The following is a 19,975-nucleotide window of genomic DNA, read 5'->3' on the forward strand; positions in this document are numbered from 1 at the left end:
ATTCCATTTGTTTTACTGCTCCTATAATTTTCTGGGCAGTTTAGATGAGCAAAGAGCATGACATACTGCTGGCCCCAAATCTCTTTGTTCCATAGCTCCAGACAGATTTGTCTCTGGAGTGATTGGTCTCAGTATTCCTAGGCATTACAGGAGAATTTATTTTTTTTTACCGATTTATCAATGTGCTTTTATAGCAATCCTCAGGAAAAAAAATCAAAGGAAAACAAAATAGATAAGGAAACTAAGATTATTGCTTTGTAAAATCAGTTATCTGAATTTGAACTGAGATCTAATAAATGCCATTTATGTTTAGAGTTAGGTTAGAAGGTTAGAAAAGTACTCAAAATGAAATTTACTACCTGAAGGGTGAGAAGGACTGTAGCAATTCCACATTCTGTTATAGGAAAGATGAAATGTATGAAACAATTGGGAAGGAAAATGCATTCTGAGATTCCTGGGTTGGTTGGCAGAGGTTACTGTGTGAAGTGGGCAGCTGCTGGAGGTGTTGCTATCCTGGCTTTCCCAAGAAAAACAATCAGCAGGACCCCAGTCTTTTGCAGTTTGTTGTCCTACGTTATTTCCCTATGCCTAAGGTTAGCAAAGACATGAAAAAAACCCAGCAATATTTAAATGAATAATGGCAAATAAAACTTGCCAGATGACAGCAAGCACAAGCACTAATATTTAAAATAGCTGTAGTTATTTTCTCAGTAGAGATAGGACTAGAGTTACATTGCAGTGAACATACCCAGAAAAGTGCTGCATGTTCTTTGTGCCATGCACTGTGATTTCCAGAGAGAATTCTTGTCATTTTAGCTTTTTAAGCTGGTGAGACTTCAGCAGAGAGAAGGAATGATGGCACAGATTGTAACAACCTTTTTATTTTCTAAACCAAATTATTCTTTACAAGATCCTGTAAAATAAATGATTCCAGTACTAGGAGTCCATTCCTGACTCTATTTTTTTAGCTCTATAGGCAGAATCTGTGAATACAACCATTTTGGAGATTAATTCAAGTAATTTATCTGGGTGGCCAATGCCAAAACTCTTTCTTTCATGATAAAAGTTATCTGGAGAAACATGATGGCAGAATTTGAATTTCTAAAGACAAAGCAGTCTGTTCTGGTTGTTTTTGCACCTTTGCATGGCAATCATCAAAAAGCAAATATTTAAGATAAATATTTCAAAAAACGATATGCATATTTTATTGATAAGTTTTCTTGCACATACACGTGTATGTAGCTGGTGTCACTGTTCTATGCACATTGAGAACATTCTAGCAGAATAAAAGGGTTTTGCAGTGGATATACAAAAAAATATATTACAGATAGCATACTTCAAAAATGCGGCATAATTCAGTGTCTCTCCAGAAGTAATTTGTTCAGAAAGCTTGAAGCAATAAAACCTTATAAAAGTAAAGACTATTGCTACAAATTATCCCAGTGTCTCTTGTTAAGTCTGACATGGTTTCAGGCCAGCTGATTCTGATAATGCCTAACCAGATTTTCTAAGAATTTTACCACATTTTTCTAGGTTTGCTTTGTTGCTGATGTTTTTCCTTCAGTGATGAGATAGCGCCATGCAAAAGTTCTGGTCATTGAAATGAGAGAAGACCTTCAGATTATTTCAAAATGACATTTCATCCTTATCCAGCATTTTTGTTCAACATTCACAAATATCTCTCCTTTGACCAGAAGTATCCTGCAAGTTCATCTTCTAGACAGCCATGCCAGGTGTAAAAGAAAACCCTAAAGAGCTTTAAATGAGACTTCTGCCTTTATGGAGGATACCTAGATCATGAAACTATATATCCTTTATGAAAACTATTCTCAGTTCCCATAGGGAAGAGCTTGTCTTCTCTGGGCATAGGGGAATGGTGGAGAATTGAACATTTGTTGAGCATGCTGAAAGCCTGGGTAGCCCTTGGTCTTTCAAAGAATTGTCAACATCTTTGCCCAGAATGGAGAAACAAAATCACACACAAAACCAAAAAACAAACACATAAAAACAAACACCGCCGCCCCCCCACGGCAGCAAAAAACCCAACCAAAACCAAAACCAACCAACAACAACAAAAAAACCCTGACAACAAGCCCCCCAAAAAACAAATAAAAAACAGCAACAAAAAACCAAAACAAATAAAAAAAATTAAAACCACACTGCAGAAAAACCAAAACAAAACAAGACAAAATAATCCAAACAAAAAAACCCCAAAAGGAACCAAAACCACACCAAAACCCAACAACCATTGCTTGGAACACAGCTTAATGGATCCTACATGTGGTTAAATAATACATCCGCAAGGCCAATATTCCAACAGGGCTACACAGCAGTGCTCACAGTTTGATGTGCTCTTAGGCCACTTCAGAAATTACTGTGGATCAGGAATTCAGTCAGACATTTCCCTGGCCATCCTGTGGTATATCAGGTCTAGACATTGACACAGAGGCCAGGTCTGCAGAATAAATTCTGGCTTACCGTAGTTAGGTAGGTGTTGTAACGAAGTGTGACTGTCAGAATTATGGCAGTACAAACTGCTAGCATAGACATGATTTTCTAGCAAAGCTTTTCATGTGCCTAAACAGTGTCTTTAATTTAGAAAAGAGGGCACAAACTCAGCCAGCAAAATCATAGTTTTGCCAGCCTAAAATATATGGCTTCACATACTTTCTGAGGATATATATCAGGTGGGATGGTAGGAAGCTTTCCAAAAGCAGACCTTTACTTCATTTGTAAACATTTTTATTAGAAAATGAATATGTCTCAAAGATTTGGTTTGTGTCATTTCTCCAAAGTCAGGAAAATTCATTAGATCAACATTTGTTTGAAATTTGACTTTCCACCTCCTTCTACTTCATATATTATCTGTGAAATGTGGATTAGAGTATTCTCCTTCTTGACAGGAGTGTTGTATATATGTTTATTGAAAAAAAGGACTTTTTCAGGTGCCTTAAGCTCACAGAGCTTTTTTTGGAAATAGAAACACTCTTTTTTTTTTTTTTTTTGTTCAAGTTCTATGGGAAAATACACTTTTTAACAAGTATTTTTCAACTCAGAGGCTTCCAAATTTCCAGCCATTTTAAGACAAGAGAAGGACAGTGGGTTCAGGAATCTAACATGTCAAGATGATGCATAATGTTTTACTTATTATAAACAATGTAGAAAAGAAAAATCTGTTCCAAACTTGGATAAAGATTCAAAGAACACAATGTTACCTTCATTTAGCTACCATCCCAGGGAAAATCTGAACTCCATTACTTTCTGACTACAGCCTGACTAAATATTAACAGAAGAAAGTACACCTAGAAGAGTTAGAAAAGTTTCTATAATTTATCAGTAAGACATATCAAAATCAGGAAAACAGATATTTGAAAAGCACAGCACATTAAAAAAGAGTGTGCTTGCACCCTAAAATAAGAGAAGAGAAATAGTGAATCAAGGCTTGGTCTTGCCTCTGGCAAACACCAGAGTGTCTGAAATCCAGACCAGGTCCTGGGCTTTATGTGGCTTTAGGTGGTTACACAGGAAGCAGCATCACTATGCTCCTGCCATGCAAAAGGTAGTGCAACTGAGACATTAGAGATGCAGTTGACCACTTAAGTACTTTTCTGAGTCCTGTTTTATTGCTGTTTTAATCTGAAAACACTGAACAGATTAGGCTTTGATAGAGAAACACCCCACCACTAAGCAATGAATACCTTGCCTGCTGCAGTGCAGGTACCAGTCACTGCTGCTCAGCCCCAGCCAGCTGCAGTAGTTATGGCCCATCCCTGAGCCATGGCATTGCTGCAGTGAGTGTTCTCACCCTGACCCTTTTATGGGGCAAAATATGCTTGCTTATTCTTGGTTTAAGCTGTACAAACTGGCCATACTCCAACTCAACTAAAAAGCATATGCAGTAAGATTTAGGGTGACTGCGCTAATCAACATTACTTAGTAAGACACTGAATTTGCTCATGGACTCATGCTTTATTTCTGTTATATTGGTTTCTGCATTCACAAAATTTCCACCTGGCATTCTGTAGACTGGTGGGTAGGACACTTGTGTTTACTGTGGTTTAAGAGTTAGACACGAGAATACAAAGAAAAAGCCAAAGTCCAGCTAAGGCAATTCTGTTCCCTTCAGAAGCTGTTTTTCATGAACATCTAGAAAGGATAAGACACCAGGGCACGGGCTGAATTATTTATAAGCATTGACATAATATTCAGCATATAAAATTCTCAAGTCAGATTTTCTGTTTCAGACATATTATTTCCTGACCATTATCAGAATGAATTTATCTCTTTAGGTACTTATTCACATTTTTGGTCTCTTATAGTGTTAAAGTACACAAAAAGGTATTTCCATTTGCATCAATTTAATTTACAGATGTTGCCATATAGCAGCATTAAGTGTCCCTCTTTTGTGTAATATCAAAAATCATGGGGTTTCACACTCAGAGAATCAAGCATTCCTTGTGAATATAACTTCCCAGTCCTTTCATGAAAATGAAATAGTGAAAATGGTGATTGAGGAGAACAGATTCAAGACCACGTTACAAACTGTCACGTTCCATTTCCTGAACTATGTTTCATTGGATGACCTTCAGGACGATTAGCAAAGTGATTTCAAAAGTTTTCAGATTGCTTTAGTGGATATGCCATTCAACTGATGTTAACATTTTAATATATTGAATTTATTGTGATGTAAACACCCTAGAGTTTTTCTCTCATGAAAAAAACTAAAGAACAGATAATCAAATTATGTTGGCCTGCTGCCACTTTCAGTACCATGACCATGTTATGTCAAGGCATTTGGATGATGGAAGATCTTTTTATGGAAGGTAGCTTTCTGTTTATAGTTACAGTAAAAAATGCGCATTGAGGGAAGAAGGAACAAAGTTCTGTAGCACTTTTGCCAAAGCAAGACCACTGACATTAGTGTGCCTTTGGATATGCTGTGGATTATCCTTGGCTAAGGGCCAAACACCCATCCAGCCTCCCCCTCACTCCCCTTCCTTAGCAGAACAGGGACAAAAAAAGGATGAAAAAGCTTATGGTTTGAGATAGTCAGGGACACCCCTTACCCATTATTTTGGTGGACAAAACAAAGTCTTCTATGATAAATTTATTTTATTTATTGCTAACTACAGGTGAATCGGGTAGTAAATAACAAAACCCTCAAAATTTAGAAAACCGCCTTTCCTCCCCCCTTTTCTAGGTTCATCTCTACTTCACTAGTATTTTAATTCCCTTTAATTTTTTTCTATTTTTTATCTTTTCCTTCTGCTTTATTTTTAAATGACATATTTTTCTTCTTGCTTCTTACCCTACAGTTATTATATTTTTAAATAGACGGCAGTGCAACCTTACTTCAGCAATTGTTTTAGACAAAATTATTTTCTACCATTCTTATTTTCCCTCAGGCATCAAAAATACTATAACAGAGAAAAGAGAAAAGTGTTTGTTCTGAGGAACTTTCTGATGTTATTTCTAGAGCTGCTCTAAAAATAGAAATAATTTTAAGTGAAAAATATTTCTGAACAGTATTCTGCTTTTTAAAGATTCAAACCCTTCTCCAAAACACCATAGAAGTGATAAAAATAGCAAATAAATTCAATGCAAAATGTAACAGATTAGTGCTGTTAAAATTCAGTGAAACCTCTCTGACATGCAGAAGTAATCTCTGTGAAACACCGCTGTGAAGTACTGCTTCCAAAGCTATTCTGAATGCATTTGATATCTACTGCAGAATTTAATTTGTATCCCCAAAACATTGCTAAGTTCAGCAGGATTGTTCTTATTCCACAGCAATTTCAGTTTCAGTAAATAATAGATAGATTTTTTAGTTTGATGAACTTACCTATGTGAGCTTGCATCACTTGATAATTGATGATATTTAAAAGGAGCTTTTTAACACTATGGACAACTCTCCATAGAAATGGGTTAATTTACTTTTGGAGTATCCTATCAATGGTATATTACAGTGAAAGTTTTATTATCTATAACTTTGCTTTCAAAGTTATGCCAGCTACTTCATTTTTTCCATTGCTACCCTATATCTAGAATTATTTTCTTATATTTAATGGCAAATCCTGCTTTGTTAACCAGTTTTGGGAAATATTTTGAGGTTTTTCTATCACTGCAGTGACACCTGGTGTTGAAAGCAAAGTTGTTAATAGCTCAAAGGTATAGGAGAATCCATTTCATAGCAAGTATTGTCTTAAACCCACCAATGTCTCTGACTTTTCAGCACCTTCTAACTTGAAAGAGAAGGAAAGAGAGAAGGGGTAGGAGAAGAAAATCAAGGGGGAAGGAAGGAAGGAAGGAAGGAAGGAAGGAAGGAAGGAAGGAAGGAAGGAAGGAAGGAAGGAAGGAAGGAAGGAAGGAAGGAAGGAAGGAAGGAAGGAAGGAAGGAAGGAAGGAAGGAAGGAAGGAAGGAAGGAAGGAAGGAAGGAAGGAAGGAAGGAAGGAAGGAAGGAAGGAAGGAAGGAAGGAAGGAAGGAAGGAAGGAAGGAAGGAAGGAAGGAAGGAAGGAAGGAAGGAAGGAAGGAAGGAAAGATAACATTTTCACAAGTATTAAAAGATACTTATCAGTTGCTGCATGGATAAGATTTCTCCCCAACAAATGATAAAAAGAATTTGGTTTAACTCTGGTGTCCCTTGGTCATGGTCTAATATCGAAAAATATTGTCAAATAACTCTACTACACTGAAGACTGATTCAGACATTAGCACAGTTGCCAGGGTTAATTTTTCAACCTCACAATAGCAACTTCTCAAATTCACTGGATTTAGAAAAGCCCGAGGTGTCTGTGACAATAAATCAAACAGAGAAGTGAAATATTCCTGTATACATTTTTTTTCTCCTGAGGAGAAACACTGACTTTAAAAAAAAAATTATGGGAAATTAAAGCATTCCTTTACATGCCTGTGTATGTTGTATATACATATGTTTCTGTTTCAACTGAAGAAATGTAGTTCTGCAATTGAATATAGAGAAAAGCTTCAATAAAGTCTAAGTGGAATATACAATCAATGGATTTAAATCCATATATACAGTTTTCTCTGTAACAGAATTCCTGTGTGCTAGCATACATAAAATATGAGCATCTCTAATAAACAGCAGCTGGAGTATATAGCAAGCTGGATCTTTGTGTGGAATATCTTTAAGGTGTTTTTGGCACAACTTCCAGGACTGTCTTGACCAACACTTTCCCAGATGTGTAGGATTATGGGATATATCTTCTGGAATCTCTCAGGAAAGCACTTTAATTCACAGCCACACCTGGGCTGGATATTGCAATCAGCTCCCATTTTCCACTTACAATTTTCCTTCCTCGTTCATTTTAATTTCTCTGTTTTCTCCCTTATCACTTAATATATTTTCCTCATTATTGGCATCTGGGCTGTGTGTTCTAACACAAACACCGAAAGACCAAATCAAGATTAAAAAAAAAAGAGCAAAAATATTCCCATTTCAGATGGAAGAGCAGATGGAGCTCTTGGCACTTCAGAGGATTCAAATTGACCCTCTGCACCAAGCTCAGGGAAGACAGACTGTCACTGCTGACTGGAAAACACTAAAGAGACCTGTTTTCCCATTGAATATACAGTAGCATTTTCTAATTCTTTAGCTCTAAGCTGTGCATGGCCATGAAAGAGCAGCTGAGGGTTTTTTGGTTTTTTTTTTTGTTAGATTAGACTCTTTCACATCTCTTGGATGCTCTTCTCTTCATTTTATGTTGAAATGATTGTCCTGAAATTTGAGATAAAAATGCGATTCTACATCTTTTTAACAAGTGCCTGAGAGAGGCTGTGATTTGATTCTACGTCTTTTTATCAAGTGCCTAAGAGAGGTGTGGTGACTACACCCTGCTCTTCCCCATCAAGGATTAAAACACTCTGAACAGAAAGGGCTAAAAACTCAGGTGGTGCAAAAGAATTCAGATCTGTACAGAGCAGTTCACGATCTGCCTGAATTCTCAAAGCTGGCCTATGAACATTCAGGGAATAATTATCTTTTCAAGGTACTACATACTATGATGGTTACTTATTGTCAGTATTAACACACTGAGCCTTTAATGAGCTTTTTTGAATACTTTATGCATTGTTTATAGCAATGTTTCATTAGACTGATGCAAAATACTCAGTATAAAATGTAATCATTTATTTCTAAATAATATAACTGCAATTTGAAATTTTTTTCCCCTGAAGAGAAAAACAGAGTTACACTTTGGTTAAATTTTTTTCTGAAGAAATAGGGCAGACACATGCAGTATAAATCTTAATGTAATATATATCCACTTAAAAGGCATCAAAGTCTCAGCTAAATTTAGAAGCTGAAAAACAGACACAAATCAGATCCTTGAAAAATGCTCAGGTAACTCAGATTCTGAAAGAGCCTGAGACTTCTTGGAGATATCTCCTACTTTGGTCTCTTCACCTTATTCCTTATTCTGATCAAATTGGGTCCATTATATCAAAAATGCCTGTACCTGAAGGGAACTTACAGAAAAGATGGGGCAAGACTATTTACAAGGGTATCTAGTGACAAGACAAGGGGGGGATGGCTTCAAACTGAAAGAGAATAGGTTTAGATGAGATACTAGGAAAAAAATTCTTTACTGTGAGGATGTGAGACACTGGAACAGGTTGCCCAGGGATGCCCCATCCCTCGAGGAGTTCAAGGCCATGTTAGATGGGGCTCTGAGCAACCTGGTCTAGTGGAAGGTGTCCCAGACCATGGCAAGGGAATTGGAACTAGGTATCTCCATGTTTCCCTTCCAACCCAAGCCATTCTATGATTCTATGATTATTTTTGTGCTGTCACATTCAGGAAAAAAATCTGTCTGAGAAGTAAACAGGTGTTTTGAAGTTATTTTTTATGTGAACAGAATGGTATCTTTGGTGCTTGACCAGCCTGCCTTTGTTTCCCTAAACCAGAGGAATGAGCAGGGGAGTAAGCATTTCTACAGGTTCAGAAAAAGTAACATGTTGTCAATATTTTTGAAAGGATATTCCATAATTTGAGCTAGATCCTGAACTGGGTGCAAGTTGCTGTATTCAAGATATGTACTTTTCTGAGAAATTTTTATGAACAATTCTAAGGAGAAGGTAGGCTCTGGAAGATATAATAAGGCTCCTCTCCTCTATCCATGGAAGAGAACTCTACCTAGGAGATGTCAAGAATTCTCTTTCCAGACACAGATCATAGAACTTTTCATTTCATCCACTTTCTTTATTTTCTGCAATGAAAGTCTAAATAATCACTGAGTTAATTTTAAACAGTACTCTGACATAAAGCTACCAACTCCACCCTCTCTGCCATTTTTCCTTAAGCCATTGTGGATCTATTGCAAAGGGGACTTTTTTGTGATGGCAGTACTTCATCTGGCAGGAGCTGCAGAGCCACATCATACAGAGCCTCCACCATGAAAGATGCAGATATGACCTAAAATGTGCTGAGTTCTCTCATGATTTATTTAAATCCAAAATTAAAAGTCAGAGCAGAAATATTTCTCATCATATTTTGCTGAAACTAGGATAATAAAGAAAAATCCTTCACTCCACAGTTTTAGCTGTCCCACTCTACCTCAATTTTTAAATTAATTCATTTTTTTCATATACCCTTATTTTCTCTATAAAACTGGCAAAAACAGATTAGCTTCAAAAAACATTTCCCTTTTAAATAGTTGTTTTTCATTTTTAAGGGAAAATAGAAGCATCTGAAATTATGAACATCATTCGCCACTCAAATACAGCTTTGTGCCAAGTTTTGGTAGAAAGAAAATTTTCAGCTGAGTGACAAACCAATAAATATGTAGGCTTAGAGTAGCTCTTCTGAGAAACTGAACTTCAAATAGTAACTTTATAATACTAACAAAAATGTGCTAATTTTTATGCTTATTTTTCTTACTTAGTTTGTTCCTGATGGTTAGGAAGTTGATTGTTCATTTTTCTGCTGCCATTCACACCAGCTGCTATAAAGCAGCTATAAAAATACTCCCAGTGCAGATCTTGACCGTAGATCACTGTACCTAGACCCAGCTGCAGATGGATGGAGCAGCTGGTCCAGAGAGGTGCTGTTCCTGACTCCCACACACACTTGGTCATGATGCATGAACAGCACAGTTGCTCCCCAGCCACAATTCCCATTCAGTCACAGATTTATGAAGTAATGAGCCGCCTACCAGAAAAAAACAAAACCAGCAGCTCTCCAGCACACTTTAAACAAACACCCAAGAATATTCCATAATTATAAATAACTGCAACTCAGCCATCAGATGAATTGCTGAAACTTTTTTACAAAACTTGTTAATGGGAAGCAAATAGAGTAGAGCAAGGAAAGAAGGAAATATGCCTATGTTGGGAGATAGCAGCATAAAAATTGGTAATTATTTTTCAGGATACTTTATTTTTTTTTAGCATCAGTGTGATGGTTGATGGAGCTGTTTTGCAATGATTTATTAATATTTCATGTAGCCTGCCTATTTAATAAATATAATGTGAATATGCCAGCTTACCCTGACTTGAGCTACAAGAGAAGCAGGAAGAATAGTGTGAGATAAGATATGGATTCTGTAGTAAATGCCAATATACTGTGAAGGGACAATAAGCAGCCTATATCTTGTGAGGATGCAAAGTCCTGGCTCCAAAGCAATTAACATTGTTTTTCACTAGCTTGGGAATAAGGGGCCATCAAGGATCAGTGGCCAAATAGAAATAGTCTCTCCAGAAGGGAGGTGTTTCTACACGGTCCCTTTCTGTGGCATGTGTGCAAAACAGACCTGTGCAATCCACAGTTTGAGATGATGGAGATTTTGGTAAGGAGGGCATGGAGGGGGCTTGCTGCTCTAAAATTATTTTCCTCTTGCTGTTTTGCTTCCAGTTTTAGACTATTAATTCAAGAAAAATAGTTACTGCAGCTGCCAAAGCTGTGAAGTTTTTAAGTTCTCGGGCAGAGTATCTCCCAGCTGTATACTGATACTGAATAAAGAAATCATGCTGGTGGAGGATACACTTCTCTCCCCATGTCTAATTCTAGGGTTTCCATGTAAGAAACCTGCAGGAACAGACAGAACAAACCCAGTGCATAATCTGAGCACCAGTGCTCAGCCTTGACCTGGACACTGCAGTTCCCAGAAGTGTGCTGTGCTGCAGACACTGCTTGCTTTCATCAGCCACCATAGCCTCCAGTAGACAAGAGCTACACTTGCCCATTCACTTTGATCTGATGGATGAGTGCAGAGAATCTGTAGAAAATAACTGTATATTACACATTAGACAAAGACTAGAAATAAGGGCCCGAGAGTTAAAGTTTTAAACCACTTATTGTAAAAAGAATTATATAACAATTATGTAGCCTGCAGTACACCTTTCAGAAACCTAATATTACTTGACTTTGCTTAGTATTATTTAGTGCTGCTAAGAAATATACTCACAGCTCTAAAGAACCCCACTTCCTGTATACTATTTGTTCCTGCAGAAGCAATACTGAGCTGTATTATTTATTTTGTTTTCCACCAATTTTCTTGAAAAAACCACCACTGATCTTAAGGCTTAAAAACAGCACAGTAACAGTGGCTGATTTTATTTGACATCAATTACCTTTGAAAGGGCAGGTTCGATCCTTTATGTGTCTCTTCTTCAATGAGCATAAGTAATTCAATGACTGGTCCTGTATCAGCAGGGAAATGGCTACATTATCTAATAGTCCTCCTCCATCTCTAACTTGTAAGATCCTATCAATGTCAATAGCTGAAGTATGTAACAAGGCTAACGTATTTACAGAAAACCAATATAGTGGAAATAATAAAATCTAGACTGAGGAACTTTCCAATTTTAATAAGATAATATGTTGATTTTTTTTTTACCAGGCAAAGATTTTCTTTTTTTCTTCTCAATAGCTCTCCTCTTTGACTTTGTCCTCTTTTTATTTTTTTTTTTTTAGACCTCTTAAATGAATGGAATCCCAGAAGAAATTAACCATAGCCATATACATACTGATTAGTTAAGCAATGCATGACAGCAAGGGCTTGTATGCACAGAGACTGAAGGGAATTTGGGACAGAAGTCCAAACTGTGACCTTCCCAGGTACTAACATTTAGGAAATGAGAGTATGCACTACCCTAGAGAAACCTGGAGTGAAGTTCTTCTCTGACCTTTGCCTTCTCACACAGAATTAATTGTCCTTGCTCCTTCCATTAACACTTTATTTCACTGAAGTCCAGCCAATGCAGTAGCAGAGGAAACATAAGGGTTTTAAAACTGGGGCTTATAGGCAGCCTGGACTACCTATACCTAGGCAGAAGACAGCTAATTTCATAAGGTGATTCCATTCTCCAATTTCTCACAATAGAGTTGTAACCAGCACGTTCATTTTAGAAGTAACAGTTGGAAAAGTCTACTTCTTGTAGCACTCATGTTAAGTGTACTCTTTGATATAAAGGATAGTCCCATCAATAATTTAACATGATCATTCAGAACTGTAAAACACAAACAAATACAGAACAAAAACAAATTCCCTTCTTTGCTTGCTGGGAAGCTTAATTTTATTTCTAACAAGAATGGTTGCTGAATAAAAAGTGCATTTCTGAAGCCTACTTCCAATATCAAGATGTGATGAAATCTAAAATATGATCAAAAATTCAGTTTGCTGTCCTGTGGCCTTTCTGTCTCAAGCACAGTGAAACATATCTGTCCACAAACACAACATACTTCATCTGTTTGTTTTCTGAAGTGTTAGCTCAAACTCTGGGACTTTTTCTGTAGCTTTGCGTACTGCTCTGAGTGCTAAAATGAACCTCAGCATAACTTTCTGTGAAGTTCTTTTGGAGTTTATTTTAGAGGCATGAATTTCAGAGGCATTTATTGTAGAGGCATTTCCTCTGGAGCCATTTGCTCCACAGCTCCCACAGCTCCTGAGCAATGTGTGTGCTGTGCTTTTTGGGGTGCAGTGTCATTTTCCACTGCCTCTGAAGAATGCCTTTTTGTGCTGTAGCGGCTCACCTGCATAATAATAGGAAATTGCTATACAATCATTAACCGATCAATATCTGGTAAAGTAAACCTGAAATAAGGAAAAACAGATGTTGTTTTCTGTGTTTAATGAAAAAGGCTTATGCATCCTCATGCTGTATTGTCTGATCTTTCTTGGGTTTGGACCTTATGTACCAGACAGAGGTATTTGCCACATAATCCATGTATTTGAATGCTGTTTACAGATGACCCAGAATACCTCTGGAAAAGCAAAACAGCAGCCCCTGGCAAATGTGCTGATGAGCATAACCTTTGAGGAAAGGGAAGCAGGACACCTGAGAGCTGCAGGTCCTAGAATGCAGCTGCTCACATGCCCTGTCATCCCCTGGAGGCATATGAAACCTTCCACCCTTAACAAGAAGCCAGAACATTTCACTTTTTCAAATTTCACAACTAGGTGAAGAGGAATAAATATCACCCCATCACCAATGCACTTAAATTATTTCATTCTGCTGTGGGAACAAAAATGCATCATTAAAAGTTTTCCAGACAGAAACAGTTTCTGACACATCCAGAGTGAATGGCAGCTCTTCATGGTTGAATACAGTAAGTACTTAACCCAAAGGGCTGATAGTAAATGTAAAATGGTGGGATGATTTCTGCATAAATGGGGAGCACAAGCTAAAACTTTTTTCACAGAGGGCAAATCACCTTAGAGATAGCATTGACATGACCATAAATCAAGATGCAAAGATATCTTTGAAGGTATTTGACCCCATTTTACTGGTATCACTCAGGTGATTTCCCTCTTAAGGTAGATTTTATAGCCTCATTGAAATAATTCTCCTATGGAAATCAAGGCTTCAACAGGGCCATTATTCTCTGTGTGTGACCCAGTCACCTCTGGAGGGAGGGTATTACCCCAAAGAGGCAGGAATAGCAGCAAGGATAGAAGCTGCCACACCCTGACTTGAGCACTGAGAGTGTTACTCTAGTGCAGGAGGGCACGAGGGACTCAATCCGCTGCTATGATTTCCAGTATTAAGCTGCAAAGTCATATAGATATGCTAAAATTAGTGCCTTTGCTATCAGAACTGTATTGAAAACCACACCTCCACCCTCTCCCTTATTGTCCTATAGGAAACCAACACCTTTCCTCTCAGGGGAAGTCTATCTACATGACTTTGACCCTCCTTATGTTGACTCAGATCAAAGGTTCATCCAGTTTAGTAACTTGACTTACAGTGAGGAGCCATGGATGCTCAGGAAAGAATAAAAGGAAGTCACGTGTAGAGGGATCCCTGCCCTGCTATGCCCCTCTAGTTTCTGATAATCTAGATGTACTGACTTTCACTGAATGAAACACACAACTTCTTTCTGTTGTAATGCAAAGTAATAGTTTTTATTTTCAGCTTTTTGTTCACTGGCTTGTTTTTAATCTGCTGACAGACAATTTCACTGCTTTCCCTCATTGTTCTTTGTCTTACCATTGTTATATATGATAGAGATAATTCATGCTGTAGAAATAGATATATGTATGTATAAAATACGAGGAGAAAATCAAACCTATGTCACTCTGGACGGGACAGAGCATTCTATTCACATTATAACCAATTCCCAGACGGTGTTAAGATAATATCAAACCTGTTACCCGTTAAGATAATATCAAACCTGTTACTGTATGAATGGGGAAGCCCTGGGCCATGTGCTACATTTGCAGTCGCTCTGACCAGGAACGGAGTTATGCACATTGTAACTGATTCCCGGACAACGGAGACAATGCCAGATCGGAATAGGACAGACTGGAGCTGTCCGAGGGGGTTTCCTCTGGCACCAGCATTTGGAAGATATCATCTGGACCTCCCTGGAGATGATTAATGGAATGTCTCGAGAAGCTCACAAGACCATGCACCTGGACTGATTAAATCTGTGGTACTCAAGGAGCTGGCATCACCTACTCCATGTGAATACATCTTCTGCCTGGGTACTCAGACGCTTGTCTGGGTCTTGGGCACTGTCTTTGTCTGTTTCTGCACATGTATGGATTCAACTTTACATGCAAGGAGACACAAATAAATATGTGGTCATCTCTGCCTCAGGCAGAATAAACTGTACATAAGCTGGCTGTGAAGAGCACTGGGGTGAACCTCAGGGGGAATGCTGTCACTCTGTCAGCAGGAACCCAAGGTCACCCAGCGCCTGCACCCGGGGCTGACGCTGTCTTGGCTGTGGTGGGATTTCGAAATTCTCTATTTATTTTTTTTTTTACGATCTAATAAATCTCTGTTAAATTTTTATAAATTTGGCTACAGATTTGATCATTTATAACACCATGGTCCACAGGTACAAATGTGACAATTTTCCAACTATGCCAGTTGCTCTAATTAAAGAGACAGTGTCTCTTCCTGCAAAATTTGTTTTGCCAGTGGCTGCTTTCTAGTTCTTTTATTCTAAGGTATAATTATTCAATGTATTATGAATATGTATCATTAAAAAAATCCATGGTTTTATACACCTCATCATATTTTCTTCCAACTGCTCTTCTGTGGATGAAGAGTCCAGGTCTAGCCTCAATTGTAATGGAAATAAGAAGGATTTACTGGTATAGCAGCTGAGACTCTTTGTCAAGCTAGTCAAGAACACTTCAACAAAGTACTTATTCTTGGAAAATGTCAGTTTGTAGAAACTTAGTATTTTTCCAGGAACATTCCAGTCTTGAAAAATCTTTAGCAAGAGTTTTCTCTAGTCAGGTAGGTTTTCTGGCCAAACTGAAAGCAGAAATGAGGGAATAACTGCACAACTATTAGTTGCTTAGATGTAACAAGATGGAAATGGAAAAGTCATTCAACCTATCTTCAGAACCACAGTGCTTATACAAAGTTAAAGAAATGATCCCTGGATTAAGTAATTTGCAATTAATCCAGGTCAAAGAAGGAACCAGTAGGATGGTACAATGAACCAACAAATTTTCACACTTCTGGTATTACTCTAAGCACTCTGACACAATGCACTCCTTTCTCCTTCACCGTACAGCTCTTTTACCAAAACTGGCAACATAAAGAGCCCTCAAATTGCAAAGTAAAAATAAATTATTATCCATTTTAATGTAGCTCTACACACAAACTGTGTGTTGCTGCCCAAGAAACACAAAATTGCTCTGAAATTATAGCAGAAAGAAAATCATTCACCAGAACTGTGGAACTTGCCTTTGCCACTGAATAGTGGCTTAAGCTGCATATGGACACCAGGCTCCATCTTTGGTGAAACTTGCTCCAATATATTGCTTTTAAAAAGGGCAGGGTAAGAACAAATCCATCATTTCTCAATTGGGAAGCTAAAGATGGAGGCATCTAAGGGACATTTCTGGTGAAAGGCAGTTTTTGGATTGTATACCACAGTTCTCAGATACTCAGCATGTTGCTGCTTGTTTTGCATGAAGTCAACTGTAGTGCTAGTGAGCATCAAGAATGTCATAGCCAGCATTTCATTTCTTGGCTCAGTTAACAATTGCAGAGTAGATGCTGCTGACTGTGAAAAGTAGGGAATGAAGTATTTGTGCATGGAACTCAGTCCTGAGTAGATGTTTTACTTAATTTAAAAAAGTTTCAAGATTTTCTTCTTTTGCCAGCTTTAATACTGATATTATTTCCAAAGTAACAACCAAGGCTGATCCTTCCAAGTGCTCAATTTCCTCAGCAGCAGCTGAATTCCACATTAAGCTGGTGTGTGCATGTAGTGCCGACCAGAGCAATGCAAAGATACCACCTAGAGTTGTACAGCAATATTAACAGTGCTGCAGTTTCCTAACTGCAAGGCAGGCTGATACATCTCTTTCAGCCCTGGATGTGATGTGGGTAACTCCAGAGCTATAGGCAATTTCTTTAACCCACGAGTCGGAATGTATAGTGAAAAAGAAGTATGTTTGGAAAAACATCTCTTTTCTTTTTTGGCTCCATGTAGTTCTCTTTCAGATTGGAATAGCTTTCTTTCCCATTCTACTGCTAGAAAGCAAGTGAGCTTTCAGTGAGGCTGAACAAAAGTGGAAAAAAATCAGTGAAGAATTAGAATTCTTCACTATTTAAGCACCATGTATGAATACAGCTCGCAACAAATGTACCTCTGCTGACAGGTGGAAGAGATAGACTTATGCTGATATAGCTGTATGAGAAAGGAGCTAAATTATCACTTTTCCCTACCATTCAGTATCCATGCTGGGAAGAGAGCTTATTATCTCTATGACAATTACTCTCCTGTGCATTGCAATATGGAGAGTAGTTCAGCTAAAGCATGTTGTCTCTGCTGAACTAAAAATGACAAATTTCACAAACTCATATTCAATGTCAGCTTCTCCTTTGTTCTTCAGTTTTTGTGATCCACAAGATTAATCTCCTGGTTAAATCACTTAACAGCTACGGTACTTACAGCTTTATTGTTTTCATATTATCCAGCACATCAAAATCCAAGCCAAAACACAACCACCCAGGCCAAATCTTTGAATGGGTGTGTCTAGGAACAAGTTTTCCTTTGTTAATAAGGAAGCGTTTATATAGGTTTTGATTAGAGAGAATACTGTATAACCAGTGACAAAAATATTAATTTTGTAGTGATTCTTTGAGCAAAATGTTTCCTGTTCTATGCTGTATTGTTGACTAAAGTGGGGAAATGTGGTTTGTACTCTTATTTTATCTACACCATGTTTTGGTGTCCATAGTTATTCGTGTTGCAATGAGTTGACAAAAATCCATGGTCCGAGAAAGAAAGCTCCAGAATAATGGATGTTAAAAATATATCCTGAAGAACTGTCAAAGATAAAAAATTAATGATACATAAAATAGAAAATCCTAAACCCCCCCAGAAAACAAATGAGGGAACAAGAAAACAAAAAAATGTAAGGAAGGAACTGTGTAAAATTATTGTTTTAATCAGAACTTTGTAAAATATACTTATATCACTAAAAATATTTCTTCAACATGCTGAAAAGACCCCGTTCTTCAAGACCCAGAGATTTAAGGGGTTTTTTGAGGATAATAGAACTGATTTTCATTATGACATACATAAGCCACTTGTAATTCCAGTCTTAATTCAATTTTCTCAATCTAATTAAAAATTTTGTATCTGTATTTTGAAATCAGATGTTTCCATAGAATTAGAGGATTTGCAGAAAACCAGATAGATTAGACTCCCCAGATTTTTTTTGTCTCAAAAATCAGATATCTTCTCAAATCAAGTGAACAAGCTAGTACATAAAAATTACCTTAAACTGACTTTTTGTTCAGTTTTTAGTTGCATTTTCCTGCCTTTTCTTTGGAAGTTTGTCCTACAATCTCACTTGCATTTAAGAAATTGGCAGCCCCAGCACTGCCTGCAGCTGCCAGAGGGAGGGAAGTCCTGGCCCAAGCCCTCTCTCTGCCCCGGACTTCTGCAGAGATCTTGCATTATTTTATGTCTGTGACTCCAGTGCTTATCTCTGAAAAGGAGCTGCCCTTCCTTTAAACAAGCTGTGAGGAGATTTCCAGCAGTGGTCAGTGGCACCCTCGAGCTGCCGCCCAGGAATCGCTGCGTGCAGGTATTTACATGCACACACCCAGCCTCTTCCCCATGGGCACCCTGCAGCTGTCCAACACCAGAGCACCAGGCAGCCTTCCTTCCCAGGCCAGACATCTTTGTGTGAGTGCTCATGAGGCCCCTACACACACCTAATCGGGTACCAACCCATCTGATGAAAGTTCTGGATGGCCCCTTGGGAAGGAAACACAGCTGGCAAAAGGTTTCTTCCAGGTCTGCAGAAGAGCACGCTGATGCCTCCTGATTGCACGCATTGCCTTTGCAAAAGAAGGTAAAATGTGAAATTCAAGGCACTTCTGCGTTAGGAGAGACACAAAAGAAGCAGAAGGAATAAATGTGGCGAATGTAGCTGTAGGGGATAAAGCTATCCTCCTTCCACTAAACATGTCTGCAGAAAAACACTTGAGATAAGCTTCATTATCTTTCTATAGACACCTTGCTAACACAGGTGGGAGGCACTTAGGTAACTAGCAGATGAAGGGTTTGCTCAAGGTCAAGCAGTCTGTCAAAATCACTGTTTAACCCAGTGAAAGAACATATACTGAAAGCTTCCCACAGATAAAAAAGCTCTTTTTCTCTTTTCAAAATGCAAATTTTCTCAGAGAGTGTTTTTTTTTTCTTTTTTGTTCAGTTTTTCCATACAAGTCACCAAAAAATGTTTGATTTTTTAATTGTGATCTTTTAAGACCCTGCATTTTTCATGTCTTTCCAGTGTTTTGTGTGGACAATATTGCATCCCTCTTAGCTGTAGTCGGTGCCAGTTGTGGAATCTGGAAGTACTGATTTCCAGACCCTTGCACTTAAGTATTCCATTTTATGTTTCAATATTTCAGAAATACTATGGCTAAAAAAAATAAAAAAATAAAGAAAGGAAAGGAAAAAAAGAGAAAAGAAAAGAAAGAAAACTCACAAAATATAGCTACAAGTGAACTGCATAAAGCAAACAGAAATGTAGATGCTGGATTGTGTCCAGAACTCCTGGTTTCCTGCAACACTTACAAGACAAAAGTTAGGGCAGCATGCTGCAAAAAGATAGCACGCTTTTCCAGCACTGATAGGCTTTCCACATCTGCAATGCCACAGCTATAGAATTCATTTTCAGACCAAAATTATCTCTTTTGCAGGCTGTACTGCCTGGGTTTGCAGGGCCATAAATCAAGGCTGTAGTCTGGCAATCGAGAGAGAAAGAGCTTTTAAATAAATATTTTTTAAAATCTATTTATTTTTTTAAAGTAATTCCAATTAACTTTTTGATCTTTCTGATATTTTGTTGGTAGTTTGGAGGTTTTCCCCCCCTTCCCCTATTACTTTTTTGTAGCAAGCACTGAGTTCATTCCATGAGAGCTGCTGGAATGGGGATTATAGGGGAAGTCAAGCATGCCTTCAGAGAGGATATTTTTAATTAATAGTTGAGGATAGTCTAGGAACAAGGATAGGCTAGAATGAAAAT

The sequence above is a fragment of the Molothrus ater genome, chromosome 3 (genome assembly GCF_012460135.2).
Source record: "Molothrus ater isolate BHLD 08-10-18 breed brown headed cowbird chromosome 3, BPBGC_Mater_1.1, whole genome shotgun sequence".
Lineage (NCBI taxonomy): Eukaryota > Metazoa > Chordata > Aves > Passeriformes > Icteridae > Molothrus > Molothrus ater.